Source organism: Palaemon carinicauda, chromosome 33, assembly GCF_036898095.1.
Source record: "Palaemon carinicauda isolate YSFRI2023 chromosome 33, ASM3689809v2, whole genome shotgun sequence".
NCBI classification, from domain to species: Eukaryota; Metazoa; Arthropoda; class Malacostraca; order Decapoda; family Palaemonidae; genus Palaemon; species Palaemon carinicauda.
This window is the reverse complement of record NC_090757.1, coordinates 8,628,115-8,651,145: the sequence shown is the minus strand read 5'-3', so window position 1 is coordinate 8,651,145 and position 23,031 is coordinate 8,628,115. Positions and strand designations below refer to the sequence as shown.

The 23,031-nt window shown below is 31.1% G+C and overlaps 1 long non-coding RNA gene across 1 annotated transcript in view; it reads right to left on the bottom strand.

Moving 5' to 3' along the window:
• LOC137626061 (uncharacterized) overlaps positions 1 to 15,945 on the bottom strand; it is a 228,800-nt gene extending 212,855 nt beyond the window's left edge. Inside the window, exon 1 of the long non-coding RNA XR_011040972.1 lies at positions 14,934 to 15,945. This is a non-coding gene — a long non-coding RNA (uncharacterized lncRNA). The remainder of the gene's footprint in view (positions 1 to 14,933) is intronic.
• Between the last annotated feature and the right edge of the window lie 7,086 nt (positions 15,946 to 23,031).

Sequence of the window (23,031 nt, the reverse complement as noted above, 5' to 3'; positions counted from 1 at the left end):
AGATTTTTTTTTCTCCCCCCCCTTTTTTTTTTCTTTTTGTTATCTCCAGTAGATTCCATTCATGTGCTTTAGGTGCATGAGCTTCGGGCGGCAATATGCCTGGAGAAATTGACACAAAAAACATTCAGAATAAATGGTGTTGATTATTTTATTATTTATAAAAATGTATATATATATATATATATATATATATATATATATATATATATATATATATATATATATATATATATATATATATATATATATATATATATATATATATACTCACACATCTTTTGAACAAGGGCAGCCAACGTGCAGCATAAGGTGTCAATCACCATAACTCATTTATGGCGGTGCCGATTCTCCTCAATCCCGATGCTTTCGCTTCACTAAGACAAGGGAAGGAAAATGACAAATTAGGAGATATGACATACACGTTGCCACTGGGTCAGTTCACTGAGACCTTTGGTCAAATCCTATTAAATGCATGAAGATTAGCTTCCTCATTCACTGTCTTGCACAATAGGCTTCCGTAAAAACCATTGTAAGTTCTCAGCGTCGTGTTTTTCGCCCAGAAGGAAGAAAAATGGTATGCAATGTCTATCAGTTTTTTAAAATGGGAAAATGATAATGAGATTGTTAAATTTGGAATTGACCAAACAATCAAACGTGTCACAGATGCACCCAACTTATCAAAAACGACTTTGTTTCAGATTTGCAAGGAAAATTGGGTCAAATGTATTTAGCATACTGATAACATTATAAAGGAAAACATGAAAATGGTCTGAATTAACTAATTCGTTGAATCTTTTGTGGTAGTACTAACTTCGTCTGACGAAGTCATCATAACCACGTTTGCTAACACAACCTTTGTTGTAGAAATTTTTTTGCGATTAATTAAATAGATTCTAAAACAATAAAATCACCTATGTAAATATACCATATTAAACATAGTTAATTAAATCTTTTGTAAAGAATCCTGTCTTTTAATAATCAATCAGAATTGTGAACTGAATTCATTTGATATCAAAATTAAGATTATTTTCTGTTAGTATGATGATCGTTTTATAACAATTTTGCTCTTTGTTATATTTAAGAGTTTCGATTTGTCACCACGTGGTTGCAAACAAAAAGAGCGAAGAAAACAATTTGGAGAGAGTATCAAATTAAAAGATTATATTCTTTTACCGTTCAAATCCGGGTGAATGAATAATTAGCTGACCCTTTTCTCCTTTGCTTGGCTCGCCCATAGATTAAAGCGGTCAAGCCAGGTGTGCTTTCAAAATGACCCAAGAGAACTGGCAATGCCGCTATTGGGCTTCGAGTTTGCTCATAAAATGGTTTGACTATACCCATAGATGCAATATAACAATAGAACTCCTTGTGTCCATATATCTTTTTGTTTATTCATATATTCTGTCAGTGATAATGCATAGTAACTTCGTAGTATTTGGATGCTATGCACGTGAAAAATAAAAGCTCAAATATAAATTACCAACATTCATGTTGTCGTGCAGACAGAATTAACGTTGTGTAAGCTACTGTTAGCTCGATTCAATTTAAACCAATTTAAAGATGGTATGAAGTCTCGATTTCTAGGTATTGCTGTTTTGTCATTTGATGAAATGAGTAATAAGAAAGAATGGAGCTATGACAAAGGGGGCAGAAGTCGTATATTAACCGCATGGAAATGTACAGGTGACTATGCTGCGAGGTCTTTTTTTTCATGATACATTTCAGGTAAAATTCTAGAACATTTTATCACTCAGTTTTTCAATAATTTTCCATTTCGAGATCAACAACAGAGAAAAAAAAATCTATACACGAATCCATCACTTACTACTCTGGAAGATCGTTTAAATAGTATTTGATTTAGCCCATGATAACACACAGCTGCCTGCCTTTAGGCTAAAATCAGTAACAGCAGTTGTGAGATTAACACAAGTTGTGTTCAATGTCATCTATAGAGGGCTATAAAGTGTAACGACTTTACCGTAGTCCAGGTGTTTTCGTATACAAACAACCAATGTAAGTACAGTAGCAGCAAACAGCATGTACTGTATCTTGTTTTATTAAAACTGTTATGATTGCTTACAGTCTTGCTTTATTAAAAGTGTCAATTATTTACAGATATCATGAATGATATAGTATTTACAACATGCATACAAATATATATATATATATATATATATATATATATTATATATATATATATATATATATATATATATATATATACCCACACATATACAATATATATATATATATATATATATATATATATATATATATATATATATATATATATATATATATATATATGTATATATATACACGCACACATATACAAAATATATATATATATACATATATATATATATATATATATATATATATATATATATATATATATATATATATATATATATATATATATATATGTATATATATACATATATATATGTGTATATATATATATACACACATATATACTTATGATCAATATGTTGATTATACCTTATATAATATTTGCTTGCAGTATAATTATGTAATATTTAAAATAATGGAAAATATAACCGTCTAAATCAAATTCCACCTCGTCTCCCTGTCTTAGAAAAATATGCGCTCGTGACTGGTAACGGAATTTCCGACATGTATTAGCTAAGATATAAACATAAAACGGATAAAGGCTGGATATTAATAAACGATACCAATAGGTGGAACAATACATGTATATACATATAAGCTAATGATTGTGTTGACCCTGATCAAAAGGAATTTATTAATATTCGTAAATGATGAGATCCTGCGCAAAAACGAGGGGGGTAATTTGAAACCAGGGGGTAGTTTAAACGGTTTCAAATTACCCCCGGGGGTAGCTTGAAACCGGTTTCAAGTTACCCCCCGGTAGTCTGAATCCGGTTTCAAACTACCGGGGGGTAAGATTTGGAAGGGGCAATTTGAAACCGGTACACCGGGTCTCATCTGTCTTCACTGTTATTATTATTATTATTATTATTATTATTATTATTATTATTATTATTATTATTATTATTATTATTATTATTATTCTTTTTAAGAAAGGCCGAGACAGATAAGTATGTACAATATATTTAGAAGTTTGTTATAAAATCTCTGGATAGAAAATACAAAAAACCGCTACAGCGTTATAGCAAAGGCGTGTCGCTGATTTACAAAAAGGCAGAAATTTTGCTGTGAATTGGAGTACATGAGGGAATTTATCAATGAAATATAATTACATAATTAGATAGCAAATCCCAATTTATAAATCCTTTTGATGTTAGTTAGGCAGCAAGCTCAATGTTTGCGAGAATTGTATCGTAAAACATCTGTGATTGATATATCTTTTATGTATGAAAGGTCTTATTTTAATGTTATTACTATTCTTAAGATATTTTATTTTAATTGTTCATTACTTAAATTCTAGGTTATTTATTTCCTTATTTCCTCTCTTCACTGGGCTATTTTTCCCTGTTGGAGCCCTTTGGCATATTATTATGATTAATTGCTAAGCTACAACCCTAGTTGGAAAAGCAAGATGCTATAATCCCAAGGGCTCCAACGGGGAAAATAACCCAGTGAGAAAAGGAAATAAGGAAAGAAATAAACTACAAGGGAAGTAATTAACAATTAAAATATTTTAAGAATAGTAACAGCATTAAATTAAATCTTTCATATATAAACTATAAAAGTTAAAATAAAAATTAAGAGGAATAAGATAGAACAGTGTGTCTGAGTGTACCCTCAAGCATCCTGCTTTTCCAACGTGGATTGTCGCTTAGTTAATAATAATAATAATAATAATAATTTTTTGGGCTCCCGTATTGCCGTATATTTTTTAGTCATATCCGACGCCAGGTAATTATTATTATTATTATTATTATTATTATTATTATTATTATTATTATTACTTACTTACTTACTTACTTACTTACTTACTTACTAAGCTAAAACCCTAGTTGGAATAGCAGAATGCCATAAGCCCGAGGGCTCCAACAGGGAAAATAGCCCAGTGAGGAAAAGAAATAAGGAAACCACGATAAAAGTTATTAACAATTAATATAAAATATTTTAAGAACAGTAACAACGCTAAAATGAATATTTCTTATATAAACTATAAAAACTTAAAAAACAAAACAAGAGGAAGAGAGATAAGATAGAATAGTGTGCCCGAGTGTACCTTCAAGCAAGAGAACTCTCCCCTCAGACAGTAAAAGACCATGGTACAGAGGCTATGACACGATCCGAGACCAGAGAATAATGGTTATTCAACAGTCGTTGTCCTTGATCAATCGCCAGTCGTCAAAAATCTAAACTACCACAGCCGTTTATCATATAACTGTTACTTCAACTGGTCTTTTACGATTTTGCCTCCAATAAAATAAGTATATATTTAAGATTATGTGACCGCTTCTATTTTGTTCTTATGGCCAAATTACCGCTGTTGGCCTTTCCCAATAAATTTCAAGAGAAAGTACCTTTTGATGTCCTTATTTTTCCATCTATTGACCCTTAAGTGAGTTCATCGTGGCATGTGGTAATTAACCTCTAGTCTTTGATCTAGAAGTTAAGGACACACGAGGAAAGGCAAAGTTGATCTATAGTATATTTTTATCCTTCAAAAACTTATATTGGAGGAGGAGGCTGCATTTGATTTATTCACTCTATAAGTAATTTTAATTTTAGTTATATTAATGTCACAAAAACATCATCCAAGATACCGAATTAGGCCATTCGGTGTAGTGGTTCCTTATATTCGAGTTGTGATATTTTTTTTTTCTTACTGCTTGATAGTAATATGTCATTCCAGGTATCGGTGATGCTTTTAAGATAAATTCCGCTAAATGCAGTTAAGCTATAGAATGGTAATTACACAAAAACCAGCATCAACAATCAAGAAACCCCCCTTATCTTGAGAAATTATATAATTTACATCTACCTTTCCTATATATGTGTAAGTTATTTCATTCATAAATTCGTGAAATTTCGATAGCCAGAAATCGTTCGAAAGATCTCTAATTCCAGACGGCGAAAAAGAGAAGACAGTAGAAAAAAAGTTAAGCATAAGCTTTTTAGTCTTTTAGGTCGTGTGTTGTTACTTGCAATTTTTTATACATAGATGAATTAATTTTAGAAGCGCCGGTGAACTATCAATTTTAGTCCCATATTATTATTATTATTATTATTATTATTATTATTATTATTATTATTATTGCTAGGTGTGCTACAACTCTAGTTGGAAGAGCAAGATACTAAAAGCCCAAGGGCTCCAACAGGGAAAAATAGCCCAGCAAGGAAAGGAAATAAGGAAATAGATAGATTTTATAAGAAGTAATGAACAATTAGAATAAAATATTTTAAAAAACATTAATAACATTAAAACAGATATTACTTGCATAAATTATAAAAAGACATGTCAGCTAGTTCAACATAAAAACATTTGCTGCAAGTTTGAACTTCTGAATTCTGATTCAACTAACCAATTAGGAAGATCATATATCTAAATACGTCTCATTACCGGTCCATTGAAATGTTGAAAACCTATTTCTTTTGTAACAAATTTTAATTTCAGGTTTTTGATCATCATCATCATCATCTCCGACGCCTATTGTCGCAAAGAGTCTCGGTTAGACTTCGCCAGTCTTCTCTATCTTGAGCTTTTAAGTCAATACTTTCTTATATTTTATTGAGATTTTGAAACGTGCTATTTTCATATTTTTGAGTGTTTGTTTGTATATCACTGTTTTGATTATGGAATTACAAAAAAATATGATACTCTAATATTGTAAAAAAAATGTTCTTCAAGAGGTTAAATATATTCTACTCCGTAGTGTCAATTTTTTTTACTCAGAAATTGAGCTATAAGTCATTTGGAGCATAATTTATTAGGAACACATATTCTTACCTTTCTTGAATTTATTTACTAAATATTGAAAGAAAATATTATTATTATTATTATTATTATTATTATTATTATTATTATTGTTGTTGTTATTTTTATTATTACCATTATTATTATTATTATTATTATTCACAAATTAGTATAAAATCCGTCGTTTACTTAACCAATGATTCAATGTTCATACCTCAGAAATCCTCCCTAATTAATAGATGTTTATAATGATGTAAACATTCGATCTCTGTGAATCAAAAGACGTGATTTTAAGAAATCTGAAATTATTCATTCATCTAGCATCTGAAAAAAAAAAGGAGTTTTGGTACTAAAATTCGTTACCGTCATCGTATATCGAAGAAAAGAATACTATTTTTTTTTTTATTTATTTATTTTTTTTTTTTTTTTTTTTTTTTTTTTTTTTTTTAATACAGTACATCTTCGATGTTGGATTTAGAAGTAAGAAATTAACACCCATGAATAAATATTCATTATATAAATAAGCGGCAAAAAAAAAAAAAAAAATAAAAGTTAAATAATCACATGAGCATAAAACACGAACAGTGTCTTTAGATCTGATATATTGTTGTTACGGTTTTTACAATATTTTATTGTTAATTTTTTCTCATATCGTTTATATATTTCCTTATTTCCTTTCTTCACTGGGCTATTTTGCCCTATTTGAGCCCTTGGGCTTATAACATACTGTATTGCTTTTCCAACTAGCGTTATAGCTTAGCTAATAATAATAATAATAAAATTCCCTTGAAAAATTATTCATTATATGGAAAAGCAGTTAAAAATTGAATTACCCGGTTTGGCACAAGTGGCCGATCTAGCCCTTTTTTCACACGAATTACTGATTTTATGTTGCATTTGTTGACAGGAATAACTGAATCTATTATTATATCGCCGGGAATTGCTAATTTTATATCCATTAGGTAAACATGACTGATTTTAAATGCTACTTTTTAGAGTTTGTTGCCTTCTTGACTGATCTCCATTCCGGTTTGGCAAGGATAACTGATTCTGACTTTTTACAAGAAAAAACGGCTGAAATATCGCTTGTCTAGACCAGACATATATTTCCCTAAAAGAATTACCTAACAACAACGTCCAGGTGTACACACGATTTCAAGCAAACACCCCCCCCCCCCCATAAGGTCAATTAAACGGGCATCATAAAACGTGGACTCTGCTCTCCTAAGACTCAAAAAAAAATATTTTTATAACATTTTATTTTCAAAATCCTTTGCGATATAGTTTTATTTGCAAAGATTGATCTCAGCATTCTTCTCACTGTAGAGAAAAACCTTTTTCATTTAGAGGTGTTATAAAATTCTGTTGTTCTCCTAAGATTAAAAACACATCTTAGCCATTACCCCCACCTGGGAACCAAATCAAATCCCATGCTGCTGAATGAGGATAAGCAGTTCACTCGAAACTACCACTACTTTTTGGCCTTACATGAATTAGCTTCGGCTATCTAAATCTAACGTAGCTCAAACCATCAATTTGTAAAGTAATCATAGTCTCAATTTTATTTTTGAATCCCTTTATAATTGAACAAAAAACTAACTCTTTCAAGTTCAAAACTACCATTGTAATTTTAATTACCTAAATTTAAACAATATTCTTTTGCGGGCAGCCCAGCGGCAAGAGCCCGTGTCTTACATAAGGTAAGGCAATCTACACACACACACACACACACACACACACACACATAGTACATTTCTAATTCTCTTTCATAACTAAATCCAGTGTCTAATTTCAAGAAGATTTGAAAATTATTTGACGGGATGGGAGATTGAAATATAATGCGTCTCCTCATCAAAATTTAGTGAAATCTTGTCTGTATCCCTTGTTTTGGAGGAAATAATCCATTGTTCTTTTGCTTGAGGGTACACTCGGGCACACTATTCTATCTGAGTTCTCTTCCCCTTATTTTGTTAAAGTTTTTATAGTTTATATATGAAATATTTACTTTAGTACTGTTACTGTTCTTAAGATATTTTTATTTAATTGTTAATTACTTCTCTTATTTCCTTTTTTCCTTTCCTCACTGGGATGTTTTCCCTGTTGGAGCCCCTGGGCTTATAGCATCCTGCTTTTTCAAGTACGGTTGTAGTTTAGCATATAATAATAATAATAATAATAATAATAATAATAATAATAATAATAATAATAATAATAATAATAATAATTGCTTAGAATCCTTTTCTATCGTACAAGATTATTTTGTTGACCTATCGCATCGGAATCTAATTTCTCAGCCAATTCCAAGACATCAGACACTGACCTCTGGAATGGCTATTGATTCCAGTAACCCGTTACCCGAGACGTACAGAGCAAGTTGTCTTGGGGAGATTAATTCTAGAATATTACTAGCAAACGACTAAAAACACTTTCTGTGCGGTATAAACTCTTGTATCCTATTCCCTTGGCACTCGAGATGTACATCCTGGCACAAAACATTTTCTCAGTGTTCAAATGATGCGCAGTTACTTCGTGGGATTTTCTGGTGGCAATATTCCAATTCCAGGGACAGAAAACCTAATTGGAGAAAATTGGTTTTGTAAATGGAACGAATGTGAAATCAACACTAAAGTCGTTAGACTTGGCCATATATCTCATTGAAATTTGATTAGTACCCCCAGATACATCTTAGATATTGTACAGTGATTTTTTAGCAACGAATCTCTGATAGATAAAACTTACTAAGAGCCATAAGGGTATCTTCTCCGCAGGATAAAGTGACCAACATTGGAAAAGGAGAATATATATATATATATATATATATATATATATATATATATATATATATATATATATATGTGTGTGTGTGTGTGTGTGTGTGTGTATGTGTATATATATATATATATATATATATATATATATATATATATATATATATATATATATATATATATATATATATATGTGTGTGTGTGTGTGTGTGTGTGTGTATGTATAGGGTATTTGGGCATTTTACTCAACGCTAATAATGAAGAAACAACGTCTTAGCGGCGCCTAGGATTCGAAGACAGCTTCTCCTCGGATAATTCGTCCTGCAGATAGTTTTCAGGATAACAGCAAGAATCAATTTTCTTTTCTCTATTTATTGTTTGGTGTCGACACGTGTTTCGGATTACTTTGTGACCCTTCTTCAGGACTACCTTGAGTTTTGGAACTACATTTTAATATGAACTATCTGCTGGACGATTTGTCCGAGGAGAAGCTGTCTTCGAATTCTGGACTCCGCTAAGACGTTGTGTGTTCATTATGTATACAGTATACAGTATATATATATATATATATATATATATATATATATATATATATATATATATATATATATATATATATATGTGTGTGTGTGTGTGTGTGTGTGTGTGTGTATATACATATATATATATATATATATATATATATATATATATATATATATATATATATACATATATATATATATATATATATATATATATATATATATATATATATATATATATATATATACTTATGCGTGTGTTTTATTGGCCCATTCCGAAAATATATGAAACCGGTGCCAGGGAAGAATTAATCCAATTTTCCATTCCATGAAGATCCTAAACCTATCAAAGATGTATCTTTACTAAACTCACCGCCGTGAGATTTAAAACATCCTTATTAAAGAGTTACTAAATCGTAGATGTGTGGAACAATTTATCTCGGGTACTAATCGAATTTCGATGGGATGTAGTGGAAAGTCTTTAAAACTTGACTTTACATTCGTTCCAATTACAAAACTAATTGATTTTCTCCATGTACTTAGAAGCATTCCAATTGTACTTTTACCATGAGAAGAAGAGAATCTTAGCTTATGTTATTTATATATATATATATATATATATATATATATATATATATATATATATATATATATATGTGTGTGTGTGTGTGTGTGTGTGTGTGTGTGTGTATGTATGTATATATTACCGTGTTTTTGTGTGTTTGTGCTCGCACCTCTCAGGTAAACACCCAATACCTGTGAAAAGTAAGAACTCCATTTTACTGGAGATAATGACTCCTAAACTATGATAATAATTTTACTTTTTGATATTAGTCCCTTTCCAGGATCCAGAATGACTTAGAAGAAATATTTATGAATTACTGTAAGTTACGAGACGAGATCCATACATTAAGAATCTTACTGATTAGAACTTTCAATTTAATCCTACTGTTTTCCTTAAAATATCAAAACGGATTCCGTGGAAGATCTTTAAAAAAAAAAAAAGAAAGAAAAATAAAACCGATTTTTCTTCCATTTTTCTGCTTTCTTGGAGTTGTGAAAAATTATCCCTATACCTTATAGGGAGATGGGTTTCCATACCGATTTCCTAAATCTGTTTAACTGTTACTAGTTACCTAAGATCTTGTGGTACTCCATCTCTAATATAGTAAATCTCAGTTCTGCAAAAGCCCTTAATCAAGCACACGAGCTATTTGTAACAAATCAGGAGACGTAACAAGGATGAAAATAACTTCAACGCCAAATTTTCTGGTTATACCTTTAAAATCCCAAACTAATTTTTTTTCTGCAAATTTTATGTTGTGTACTCAATCAATGCTTATTTTGAACAGGGCTGATCGTTTCATTTGTAATATTTATCCATGTAAGTTCAAATCTTCGTTTCAAAAGTCTGCCCTCGCGTTTGATGTTACAAAGCCAATTTTTTTTTCTTTATGCCCAAAACGAGTGAAGAATGTTTTTAGTTGATTGTAACCTCCCGTCTATAGTGTGATAATGGTTTTACTTGGTAACTAATGGTGTAGTTTTATTCATTTCAAAAGTTATTTTTACACATTTTTTTATCAAATATCTTTTCAAAATTACACAATTGTTTATTAATCATTTATCTTTTCAGGTATAAATTTACACAATTGTTTATGTAACAATTATTTTCCAGGGATTTTTTTTTTCCACTGAATAATTATTTGAGGTGTTCGCCTATAGAGAGCAAAACGCCGGTAACTTAATTTACACAATTGTTTGTCAATTATTTCCCCGGTATATTTTTCACATACGGTGTTATCTCATAGAGATTGAAACACCATTAATCCAGGTCTTTGCTTCGTGTGATAAAGTTAGGAAATTATTATTTTTTGTTTTTGTTCTCATTTCATCTGAGATATCAACGCCACCGTCATTTTTTTCCCCGACCGATTTGGATCATATCAAAAGAATCATTAAATGTTCCGTTCCGGACTTTGAATATGGAAACAATTCACAAAGGAAAAATTAATCAGGTTAATCGTGTATTCCATATTCGAAGCTAGGAAGCGATTTTGCGTGAATCTTTTATGCTGGCGACTCCTCGTTCGTTTGACAGGTTCGGGTATTTTTTTTTTTTTTTTTTTTTTTTTTTTTTTACACGTGAAGCATTGATTCGGCTTCTTTGGCCCACGTGCAAAGCGACTCTTACGTATATATGGGCTAAAAAATTACTTATAGATAGGATAAAAAAATTACTTATCATAGCTAGAAATATTACTTATAGATAGGCTAAAAAAATTTTACTTGTGGATATGCTAAAAAAAATACTTATAGATGGGCTAAAGGTAAATTACTTATATATAGGGCAAGAAAATTACTTATAGATAGGCTAAAAAAATTACTTCTTGATGAGCTGAAAAATTACTTAATGGGTACGCTAAAAAATTACTTAAGGATGGGCTAAAAAAATTACTTATAGATGGGCTAAAAACTTACTTATGGATAAGCTAAAAAAATATTCATTGATGGGCTATAAAATTACTTATAGGTGGGCTAAAACATACTTATGGATGAGCTAGAAAGATTACTTATGGATATGCTAAAAAAATCACTTATGGATAGGCTAAAAATTTTTATTCATGGATGGGCTACAAAAAATTACTTATGGATAAGCTAAAAAGATTTCTTATGGATAGGCTTTAAAAAAATACTTAGATAGGCTAGAAAAGTGACTAATGGATGGGCTAAAAAAATACTTATAGATAAGCTAAAAAAAGACTAATGGATGGGCTAAAAAAATACTTATAGATAAGCTAAAAAAAGACTAATGGATGGGCTAAAAAAAATACTTATAGATAAGCTAAAAAAAGACTAATGGATGGGCTAAAAAAATTCTTATAGTTAAGCTAAAAAATGACTTATGGATAGGCTAGAAAAAATTACTTATGTATGTGCTAAAAATATTACTTATGGATGGGCTGAAAAAATTACTTATAGATAGGCTAAAAAATTACTAATGGATAGGCTAAAAAAAGTGCTTATGGGTGGGCTGAAAAAAAAAATTACTTATGGAGGGGATAAAAAGAAAGTTGTAGGTCTCTATTTTAAAAATATTTTTAGCGGATACATAAGAAAAATATATTTCAGAAGCTAATTTTTGACGATGTTCACTAAAAGAAAAAGATGTTCTCTCCAACAGAAACATTTACCAGCACAAATCGTATGGAAACGATTTCTATCGATACAAAGAAGTTTTGCAATACCTATTCAGAAGTTCAAACTTGCAGCGAATGTTTTTATGTTGAACAGGCTGACGTAAATCTCTCTACATAGTTTGTATATGACAGATCTATTTTAACTTTGTTTCTGGTTTTAAGATATTTTAATTCATTATTAATTACTTCTCATATAGTTTATTTATTTCCTTATTTCCTTTCCTCGCTGGATATTTTTTCCCCCGTTGGAGCCCTTGGGCTTATAGCATCCTGCTCTCCGCGTAGAGTTTTAGCTTGGTTAATAATAATAATAATAATAATAATAATAATAATAATAATAATAATAATAATAATACTCTTTAATGACGTATTTTAGTTGCCTTTAGAATAACGCTAAGTGTATAGATACATATCAGCAGAAACGAAAATGGTTAAGACTATAGATCTAATTATGTTTTTCATGAACTATAAATAACAACAATTTATCCCAGAATTGATTGTAATAATGTTACCGGATTTCTGCGGGAGTGCTCATCACAATTATTTACATAAACGTTTTAATTTTTTTATTTTTCTGTACAATTCTGATTTGGTAATTTGCTAAGAATTCGATAATCTTGATATGTGATATATTTGATTACCGTTATTACAATTTTGATTAATTGTATCTTGTAAAGATTTTAAAGTATTAAGTCTTTTCACAATGATTTACATAAACTTTTTATTTATTTTTCAGTTGTCTGTCTACATCTTACAAGCAGCTGAATTTAATAACATTCTGTGTTAGTAATTTACAAACGATTCGATAGCCTTGATATATGATATATTTAATTACAGATATTGCAGTTGGTATTAACTGCAGTTTGTAAAGATTTTAAAGTATTATTATTATTATTACTACTACTACTACTACTACTACTACTACTACTACTCGGTAGGCTACAACCCTAGTTGTAAAATCAGGATGCTATAATCCCAGGGGCCCAAACAGGAAAAACAGCCCACTGATGAAAGGAAACAAGGAAAAATAAAGTATTTTAAGAACAGTAACCACATTAGAATATATATTTCTTATATAAACTATAAAAACTTAACAAAAGCACGAGGAAGAGAAAGGAAATAGAATAGTATGCTTAAAATCCTTTTATATAAAATGTCGAAGAAACACCGGTAAACACGTTACGTGGCTGAAGCAAGAGACATGAATAGGTATATAAGACTTGCTTACAGAACAGGAAGAATTCTGCCCTTGGAAGTTTTTTTTTTTTTTTTTTTTTTTTTTTTTTTTTTTTTTTTTGTTGCACATCCCTTCACCCTTGATGGTCTGTACAAGAAAGGTGATTCCAAACATCTGTCAGGGATGAGAACAAAAAGTCATCCTCCGGGAGCTGTTACCTGTGACCTTATTTTCAAAACAGATCGTGAAAAAAACACCATCATTATTTTCTTTTTTGTTCATGTTTGTAAGTATATTCTCTCTCTCTCTCTCTCTCTCTCTCTCTCTCTCTCTCTCTCTCTCTGATAATTTTCTTTTTAAATTCATTTTCTACTCGTGCATCTTTATTTTCCAAAAACACAAAAGGTCTTGTTCAAAGTATTTTTAGAAAAAGTAACTCTCTCTCTCTCTCTCTCTCTCTCTCTCTCTCTCTCTCTCTCTCTAAAAACGCAAAATACCATGTCAAAAGTATTTTTTTAAAAAAGTAACTCTCTCTCTCTCTCTCTCTCTCTCTCTCTCTCTCTCTCTCTCTAAAAACGCAAAATACCATGTCAAAAGTATTTTTTAAAAAAGTAACTCTCTCTCTCTCTCTCTCTCTCTCTCTCTCTCTCTCTCATAATTATATTTTAGATATACTTTCCTACCAGTGGCTCTTTATTTTCCAAAAACGCCAAAGGCCTTGTTCAAAGTATTTTTCAAAAAAGAAACTCTCTCTCTCTCTCTCTCTCTCTCTCTCTCTCTCTCTCTCTCTCTCTTAAGCCGTTTAGAGAAGCAAAGTTCTTCAGGGACCATCATTTTAGAATACTAATTCTGTTTTATTGTTTACTCTTCTTCCATCAGACCATCTCTAGAAAGTGTAGTATTTGGGAAAATTCTTTTCTTTTGTTGTAAAAGTTGCTATATTGTCTTTTAATCAGTTTTCTCTCGCGCTTAAGAAAACAAGGTAATTAATTAATTGCATATGTTAGGAGATACTCTCTCTCTCTCTCTCTCATTGACATACTGTAGGTCATTTTTCACCACTTGTGTCTCATAGCTTTAAAAGCAACAATAACTCTGAATGGATGAATTTTAGGTTTACCAGAAAAATAAAAGCCTTATGGGTAAGATCAACAACAAAATATATGTAGAACAAATATATATATGTATATATGTAAATATATACACACTTATATATACTTTATATATTTGTGTATATATGTATAATAGAACGCATTTTTGTAACGCTAAGTTAGTAGCTTAAACACTTCCAGAATTTCCAGTTTATCCATATAAGCTCTCAAATTACTTGCTTGTTGCTCATGTATTTCCAAAACAAGGACGAGTAAGGCTAATACTATTACCTACCTTAATATAAGGTAACGATTACCCTGGAAAGTCAGAGCCAGATCTGGCTCGACCAGGTGAGGAGAATTATCGTAAATCTGTTTTCCTACTCCTTCCTCTCCTTCTTTTTTCGTCCCTCACTACAGAGATCCTTCCTTTCCTCCCTTCGGTGTCGACGTCTTTTCCGACAGATGTCGTCGTTCAAAGGCACCGTCGACTGTCGACCTTCGAAAACCGAGAGAGAGGGAGTGTCCTGGAACGTGTGTGATTCGTGTAGAGGCAACACAGTTATGCAGTTTATGTATTGTTTATAAGAACTTCTTCAAGATTTCTTTTCTTCTATGTATCTAATTAATTTTAAAAGTCTTTATTCGTCATTGTTTCTAATGCCAGCAACGCAAATGGGCAGTTTATTATTTTTTCCAAGCGGCTCGCAGACCTTTAACTAGCTCCCCGACTTATCATCGCACATGTTCTGAAGTATTAGCACTAAGATGTGTACCTTTTTTTAAGCATTCCTCTTTCGTCCATCTGGCTCCTACACGAAATCCCAGTGCAAAATATCTCTGCGTTCCAATCATAAGATCCTTCTTTTGTTTGAAAGAAGTAGGAAGAGTTTAAGGGACCATACATTTGTTCCGTCTCGCCTTGAAGTCATGAACACCTCTAAGGAAACCGCTTCCTTATTTTTTTTTTTCCTTTTACGAAACTGACATGAAAAAAATCCAAGAATTGGAGGACCTAATGGACATCAGAGAGACCATCTTCATTGAATGCAATGTTAATGGATTAGATCATTCAAACCATTTCCTTGAGATTATGACCCAAGAAAATTACATGGGTTGGGAGGACACTCGTACTCTGATGCAGCATTTTTGTTCAAGTCTCGCGCATAGCCGCCAACGTCGTTTTGTCCCGTCACGAGGGAAGGAGGGCTCGAGGGAGAGAGAGTGAGAGAGAGAGAGAGAGTGGGAGGGATAGGAAGAGACGGACGGCAGCTTCGGCACTCGGGTTTACCGTCCACATCGGCCCTCTGCCACACACTGACTGAGTGTGCTGGCTGCCTGGTGTGGTGGTGGGGGCTGCCGCTCGTCTTCCTTGCAACGAAACACAACGTCTCTCTCTCTCTCTCTCTCTCTCTCTCTCTCTCTCTCTCTCTCTCTCTCTCTCTCTCTCTCTCTAACCACTCCCCCAGTTTTGCCCCTTGCAATCTTTCTTTTTTTCTATCGCTCACTCACCTGTATCTGTAAATGTATCACTGTATATCAATCGACACTTGAGTTCGCATAAGACAAAACTTGCAAATTTAGTTCGGTGTCCGCCGGATGTCTTGCGGTTCTGTGGTTGAATAAGGGATTTCAATGGCAAAGGATATTGGTAGTTTTTCACTGATCTCAGCCCTCACGAAAAGAGAGAACACGCCAGCAATAGTATTGCGCCACTAATACAATTAAGATGATTGTAGTAAATAGACGTAGTTCTCAGGAGTTCAAAATATATTAGTTATTAGAGTAGCTTTTGAAAAATGTCAGTTATTAACAATTGTAATTTTAGGTGCCGTATTTTATTTGCATAATCATAACTGTAAACACGCTTGAAATGTTTATCATAATATATATATATATATATATATATATATATTATATATATATATATATATATATACCTGTGTATATATATATATATATATATATATATATATATATATATATATATATATATATATATATATATATATATATATATATAGATACTACCGCTAGAGAGTTATGGGGTCTTTTGACTGGCCAGACAGTACTACATTGGATCCTTCTCTCTGGTTACGGTTCATTTTCCCTTTGCCTACATACACACTGAATAGTTTGGCATATTCTTTACATATTCGCCTCTATCCTCATATACCTGACAACACAGATTACCAAACAATTCTTCATCACCCAAGGGGTTACTGCACTGTAATTGTTCAGTGCCACTTTCCTCTTGGTAAGGGTAGAAGAGACTCTTTAGCTATGGTAAGCAGCTCTTCTAGGAGAAGGACACTCCAAAATCAAACCACTGTTCTCTAGTCTTGGGTAGTGCCATAGCCTCTGTACCATGGCCTTTCACTGTCTTGGGTTGGAGTTCTCTTGCTTGAGGGTACACTCGAGCACACTCTCCTATCTTATTTCTCTTCCTCTTGTGTTGTTAAAGTTTTTATAGTTTATATAGGAGATATTTATTGTTGTTACTCTTCTTAGAATATTTTATTTTCCTTTTTTCCTTTCCGCACTGAGCTATTTTCCCTGTTGGAGCCCCTGGGCTTATAGCATACTGCTTTTCCAACTAGGGTTGTAGCTTAGTAAGTAATAATAATAATAATAATAATAATATGCGTGTGTGTATTATGTGTGTATATATGTATATATATATATATATATATATATATATATATATATATATATATATATATATATATATATATATATATATATATATATATATATATATATATATATATATATATATATATATATATATATGTATATATATATAAATATATATATATGTGTGTGTTTGTGTGTGTGTGTATGTGTGCATATTCATTATATTTATTTAATTGTGTGTTTTTATGTGTAAAAACGTTTTTGTGTATAAATAATGCCACCAACTCCTTTGAGATGACTGTACGCAACCAGTGGAAAATTAGTCCACAAATTTTACATCTTAAGATGTGTTGCTATTCGTTAATTTTGCAAGTCTGTCCTCTTCTTAGTCAAAATTTAAATTTAAAAGAATTTCAGACTGAATTTGGTAACCCAAGAAATCGGGAGAACCGTGTCTTCAGATGTCCCTCCGCAAAAAAAAATGTACCCAATTTTTACGTTTTCGCCCCTGTTTGTGTGTTTGTTTGTGAGCAGTTTCCTGGTCACAATTTTAATCGTAGAGTAATGAAACTTGTAGGGATTAACTGTTATGTAAAAGCTAGATACAATTAAATTTTGGAAGTTCAAGGTCAATCATCAAGGTCATTATCGAGCAAAATGTCCAATTCATGTACATAATCAGCCATAAGTTTGGATATCGTTGTCACAAACTTCAAAATTGATTCATATTTAAGTGTATGAAAATCCACACCAATTAATACATGTTAAGGTCAAAGTTCAAGGTCAAGGTCGAGAAATAAGCTGCCGCGGCGGAGGTCGGCGCCCTACTGAGTGCCCTTCTAGTTTTTATCTGTTTTTTGTATATAATTTCCCATTTTCAAAACAACTTTTTTTAACGAGAACTCTGATAGATATCCGATTGTTCATATGACGACCCCAGTTATTATTATTATTATTATTATTATTATTATTATTATTATTATTATTATTTTGATAACATCACAAGTAATAAAATTTGTTGAGAAATACTTTCTAATTTAGTGAAAAATTCAGACATTCCTTACTTGAACGATTTCTATTCATGAAGAATTTATAATGCTTTATTAACTAAAAATACTTTCATTGGAATCTATGCTGAGCCATTTTTAGCTAATCTTAAGGCTAGAACAACAATAACTTCTATATATATATATATATATATATATATATATATATATATATATATATATATATATATATATATATATATATATATATATATATATATATATATATATATATATATTCCAGCTGGGACCAAGTTGTGAAATGATCTTCCTAATCGGGTAGTTGTAGTGTAGTTGAATAAGTTCAAACTTGCAGCTAATGTTTTTATACTTGAAAAGGCTGACATAAATCTCTTTTTATTGTTTATATATTGAAGGTCTGTTTTAATGTTGTTATTGTTCTTAAAACTTTCATTTTAATTGTTCATTGCTTCTAATATTGTTTATCTATTGCCTTATTTTCTTTCCTCTCTGGCCTGTTTTTCCCCTGTTGGAGCCCTTGGGCTTACGAGCGAACATCTCGTATAGCATCCCTTGTTTCCAATTATTGTTGTAGCCTAGCAAGTAATATATATATATATATTATATATATATATATATATATATATATATATATATAATATATATATATATATATATATATATACGGCATAACAACTTCTCATGTTTACAAGAATGTTATAGCAATGAAAGGCTAAAAGATAGAACTTAATTTCAGGTTCCAAATAGTTTTTGAAGTTTTTCAGACATACATGTGTATTACATAAAATATTTATAATGTCATCAGTACGGACTTTTTAAGGAACCTTCTATGAATGTATAATTAAGACAAACAGCTGACAGGCACATACTGGAAACCTTTCTTATCAGTAAAGCTATTTCTTCTAGACAAGTAAACTTTTATTCAAGTGATTTGAAAGTTAATCAGATTACAAAAAGACTTGTGATCGTAAAAATATTGATGTAAATAAAAAGATGGATGGATCAAGTGTTTGGTACAAAACACGTTTATGAGAAGTTTCAATGTAAATAGATATAATGTCATCATCATCACCATCTCCTTTCACACCTGTTGACGCAAAGGGCCTCAGTTAGATTTCGCCTGTTGTCTCTATCTTCATCTTTTAATTCAGTACTTCTCCATTCATCATCTCCTACTTCATGCTTCATGGTTCTCAGCCATGTAGGCCTGGCAGAGATAATGTATGGGTCATATTTATATGCTCAGAGAAAGCTTTTGAAAAAAAAAAAAAATATGGATGTAGTGGTGAAAGTGAAGAGGACATATGGTGAACAAGGTAACTGCATTTTTAAAAATGTATTAAATCTTGTTTGAGAATATACTCAGAAAAGAGTGATTAAGTTAATGTGTATATTTATATTAGAAAATTTTTCATAAGGTATCCATAAATTTTGTATAGCTATATGGTTAAGTAATGAAACAAGTTGTAGAACAAATCTAAGAAAGGAGGCGTGAATCGGATTCGTAATTGTTAAGAATGTGTACAGGATACCCTGTTAGTTTGGTGATAGTAAAGAGAAGGCTTGGGAAATGTGTGTATATATATATATATATATATATATATATTATATATATATATATATATATATATATATATATATATATATATATATATATATATATATTTATATACAGTATTTGTAAAAGTAGAAAGTTAGAGATGAATATTACCAAGAGTATGGTTATGAAAAAACAAAGAATCCAGGTATTGAAAGCAATGTGTTTTAAAGTGAAGAAATTAATTTGGCTGGCTCATCTATATCATCATCATCATCATCTCCTCCTACGTCTATTGACGCAAAGGACCTCGGTTAGATTTCGCCAGTCGTCTCTTTCTTGGGCTTCTAATTCAATACTTCTCCATTCATCATCTCCTACTTCGTGCCTCATAGTCCTCAGCCCTGCAGGCCTGGTCTTCCAACTCTTCTAGTGCCTTATGGAGCCCAGCTGAACGTTTAGACTCATTTATATATATGCAAGTTATTGTAATAACTGGACTAAAGATGACATAATAAATGAAGCTAGAAAGACATCAGGATTATTACAACGGTCTTGGAAGGTAAGAGGGGCTTTTATGAAAGCTTAAGTTTGGATGTACTCCAGTATTGCTTAGCCAATTTCCCTTTAGGGAATTGAAGTGTGTATGGAGAATACGAGGTAAAGAAATATATAGAAACCATTCTCAGGAATAGTTTTCTTACACCGTTAAAAAAAAGCTGTAATTTTAATCTAATTAAGATATACTGTTCTCAGACGTATTTCAGTAAAATTCAATAAAATATCGGCGACCGTAATATTACCCTACTTTGTTATTATCTTTTCCGGTTTGGTGACTTTAATATCATTCCTTTAATTCATTATATCCATTTTTAAAACGGTAAATGGCCGGCAACATTAATACCAGGATTTTTACCGTTTTTTACGGAAAATTTTTAACAGTATCGGTGCAAGAATTGTTGAAAAGGTGCGGTACAAATGTATAGTAAAAAAAGAAGTTGAGCGAAAAGATGAATCAGAAAATCTTATGGTGGTTTGATCATAGTGTGAATGGAGAAAAATGGACATTCTGGAATATCCGGGAGTACGTATGTGAGGGACTCGGGAAAAAAAAGTGTTTTCCGAATGTCCTGGAAATGGCGTTAGTATACAGAATACAGCTGTATTTGAGATCTTTCTTTTCTTTTCTATCGTTTATTTAATCAACATGTTTTTTTTTTTTTTTTTTTTTTTTTTTTACAAGTCTTCAATTTATGAAACTGTAATTGATATACTACTTCGTAGAAATGAAATAGAAACAGATTTTTTTTAACTAGAGGGTAACTCAGTATAATACAGACCTCCGCCGCGTCAGCTTATTTATCGACCTATTGCTTGACCTTGACCTTGATCTTTGACCTTAACATGTATTTATTGGCGTGGATTTTCATACCCTCAAATGTGAACTAAGTTTGAAGCCTCTGTGACAACGATCTCCAAACTTATGGCTGATTACGTGAATTGGACATTTTGCATGACTGTGACCTTGACTTTTGACTTTGACCTTCGAAAATGTTATATGTTCCATCTTTTTACACAACTGTTAATCCATGCAAGTTTTCATTACTCTACTACTAAAATTGTGACCAGGAAACTGTTCACAAACAAACATTGTCTGATTTGCTTTTTCTAGTCTCTCATTAAACTCAAATTCTAAAGATCCTGTATTAGATATTATACTTCCTCAATATGTAAATGATTCCTTCTCAAGTACTAAAGATCCTGTGTTAGATATTATAGTTCCTAAATATGTAAATGATTCCTACTCAAATACTAAAGATCCTGCGTTAGATAATATGCTTCCTAAATATGTAAATGATTCCTACTCAAATACTAAAGATCCTACGTTAGATATTATAGTTCCTAAATATGTAAATGATTCCTACTCAAATACTAAAGATCCTATATTAAATATTACACTTCCTAAATATGTAAATGATTCCTACTCAAATACTAAAGATCCTGTATTAGATATTATAGTTCCTAAATATTTAAATGATTCCTCCTCATTAATCCTTTCTCCTTCCACCACCACAAAAAAAAAAAAAAAAAAAAAAAAAAAATACACAAACTAGGGCGAAAACACAACCTCCTTCCAACTTTGTTGGCTTAGGTAATTATCCCATTTGTATTGTGTTTATGTTCATTGATATTTTTTTTATTTCTCTCATAAGTATAGTATTATTCTACAAAGAAAATCTGCCTCCATGGTCTAAATTCTCCCCCTCATCATTTCCTTAGGAAGGAAATATTATGATTTACTTTCGTATTTGTCTGAATATCTTACATATTAAGAACAATTTCTTATCCAAAGCTGAGGAGCAACTTTTAAACTCTCATCTTATTTATCCTTAATTTCTCAAATAGGGAGAGTCATCTATTATGAAAATGATTTTTTACGGTTTTTATCTTTATAATTTTATAAAATAATTAAATAAATTGATACCATGTATTTACGTACTTTTGAACATATTATTAATGAGACTGATTATTGAGGAGTAAAACTTCAAGCGAATAGAAACCACGAATAGTGCCTAACAAAATGATCAGCTCTCTCTCTCTCTCTCTCTCTCTCTCTCTCTCTCCTCTCTCTCTCTCTCTCTCTCTCCTCTCTCTCTCTCTCTCTTGTGTACATATATTGTATATATACTATATATATATTATATATATATATATGTATATATATATGTATATATATATGTATATATATATATATATATATATATATATATATATATATATATATAATCATCATCATCATCATCATCATCATCATCATCATCATCATCATCAGCCGTAGCTAGTTCACTGCAGGACAAAGGCCTCAAACATGTCCTTCCACTCGGATTTGTTTATGGTCTTTTTATGCCAGTCTATACAGTGTATATATATATATATATATATATATATATATATATATATTATATATATATATATGTGTGTGTGTGTGTGTGTGTGTATAGTGTATATATATATATATGTGTGTATGCTTCTATGAATGATTGTTTATGGAATTTGAGTCAGGATGTTCGTAGACAATAAAAATTTATTTAGAATTTCTCTGTCAGTCCACTGACACCACTCATATACTAGATATAATCTTGTCCATATTAGTAAGATGAATCTTCTCAACCAATTATTTGTAGTAACTG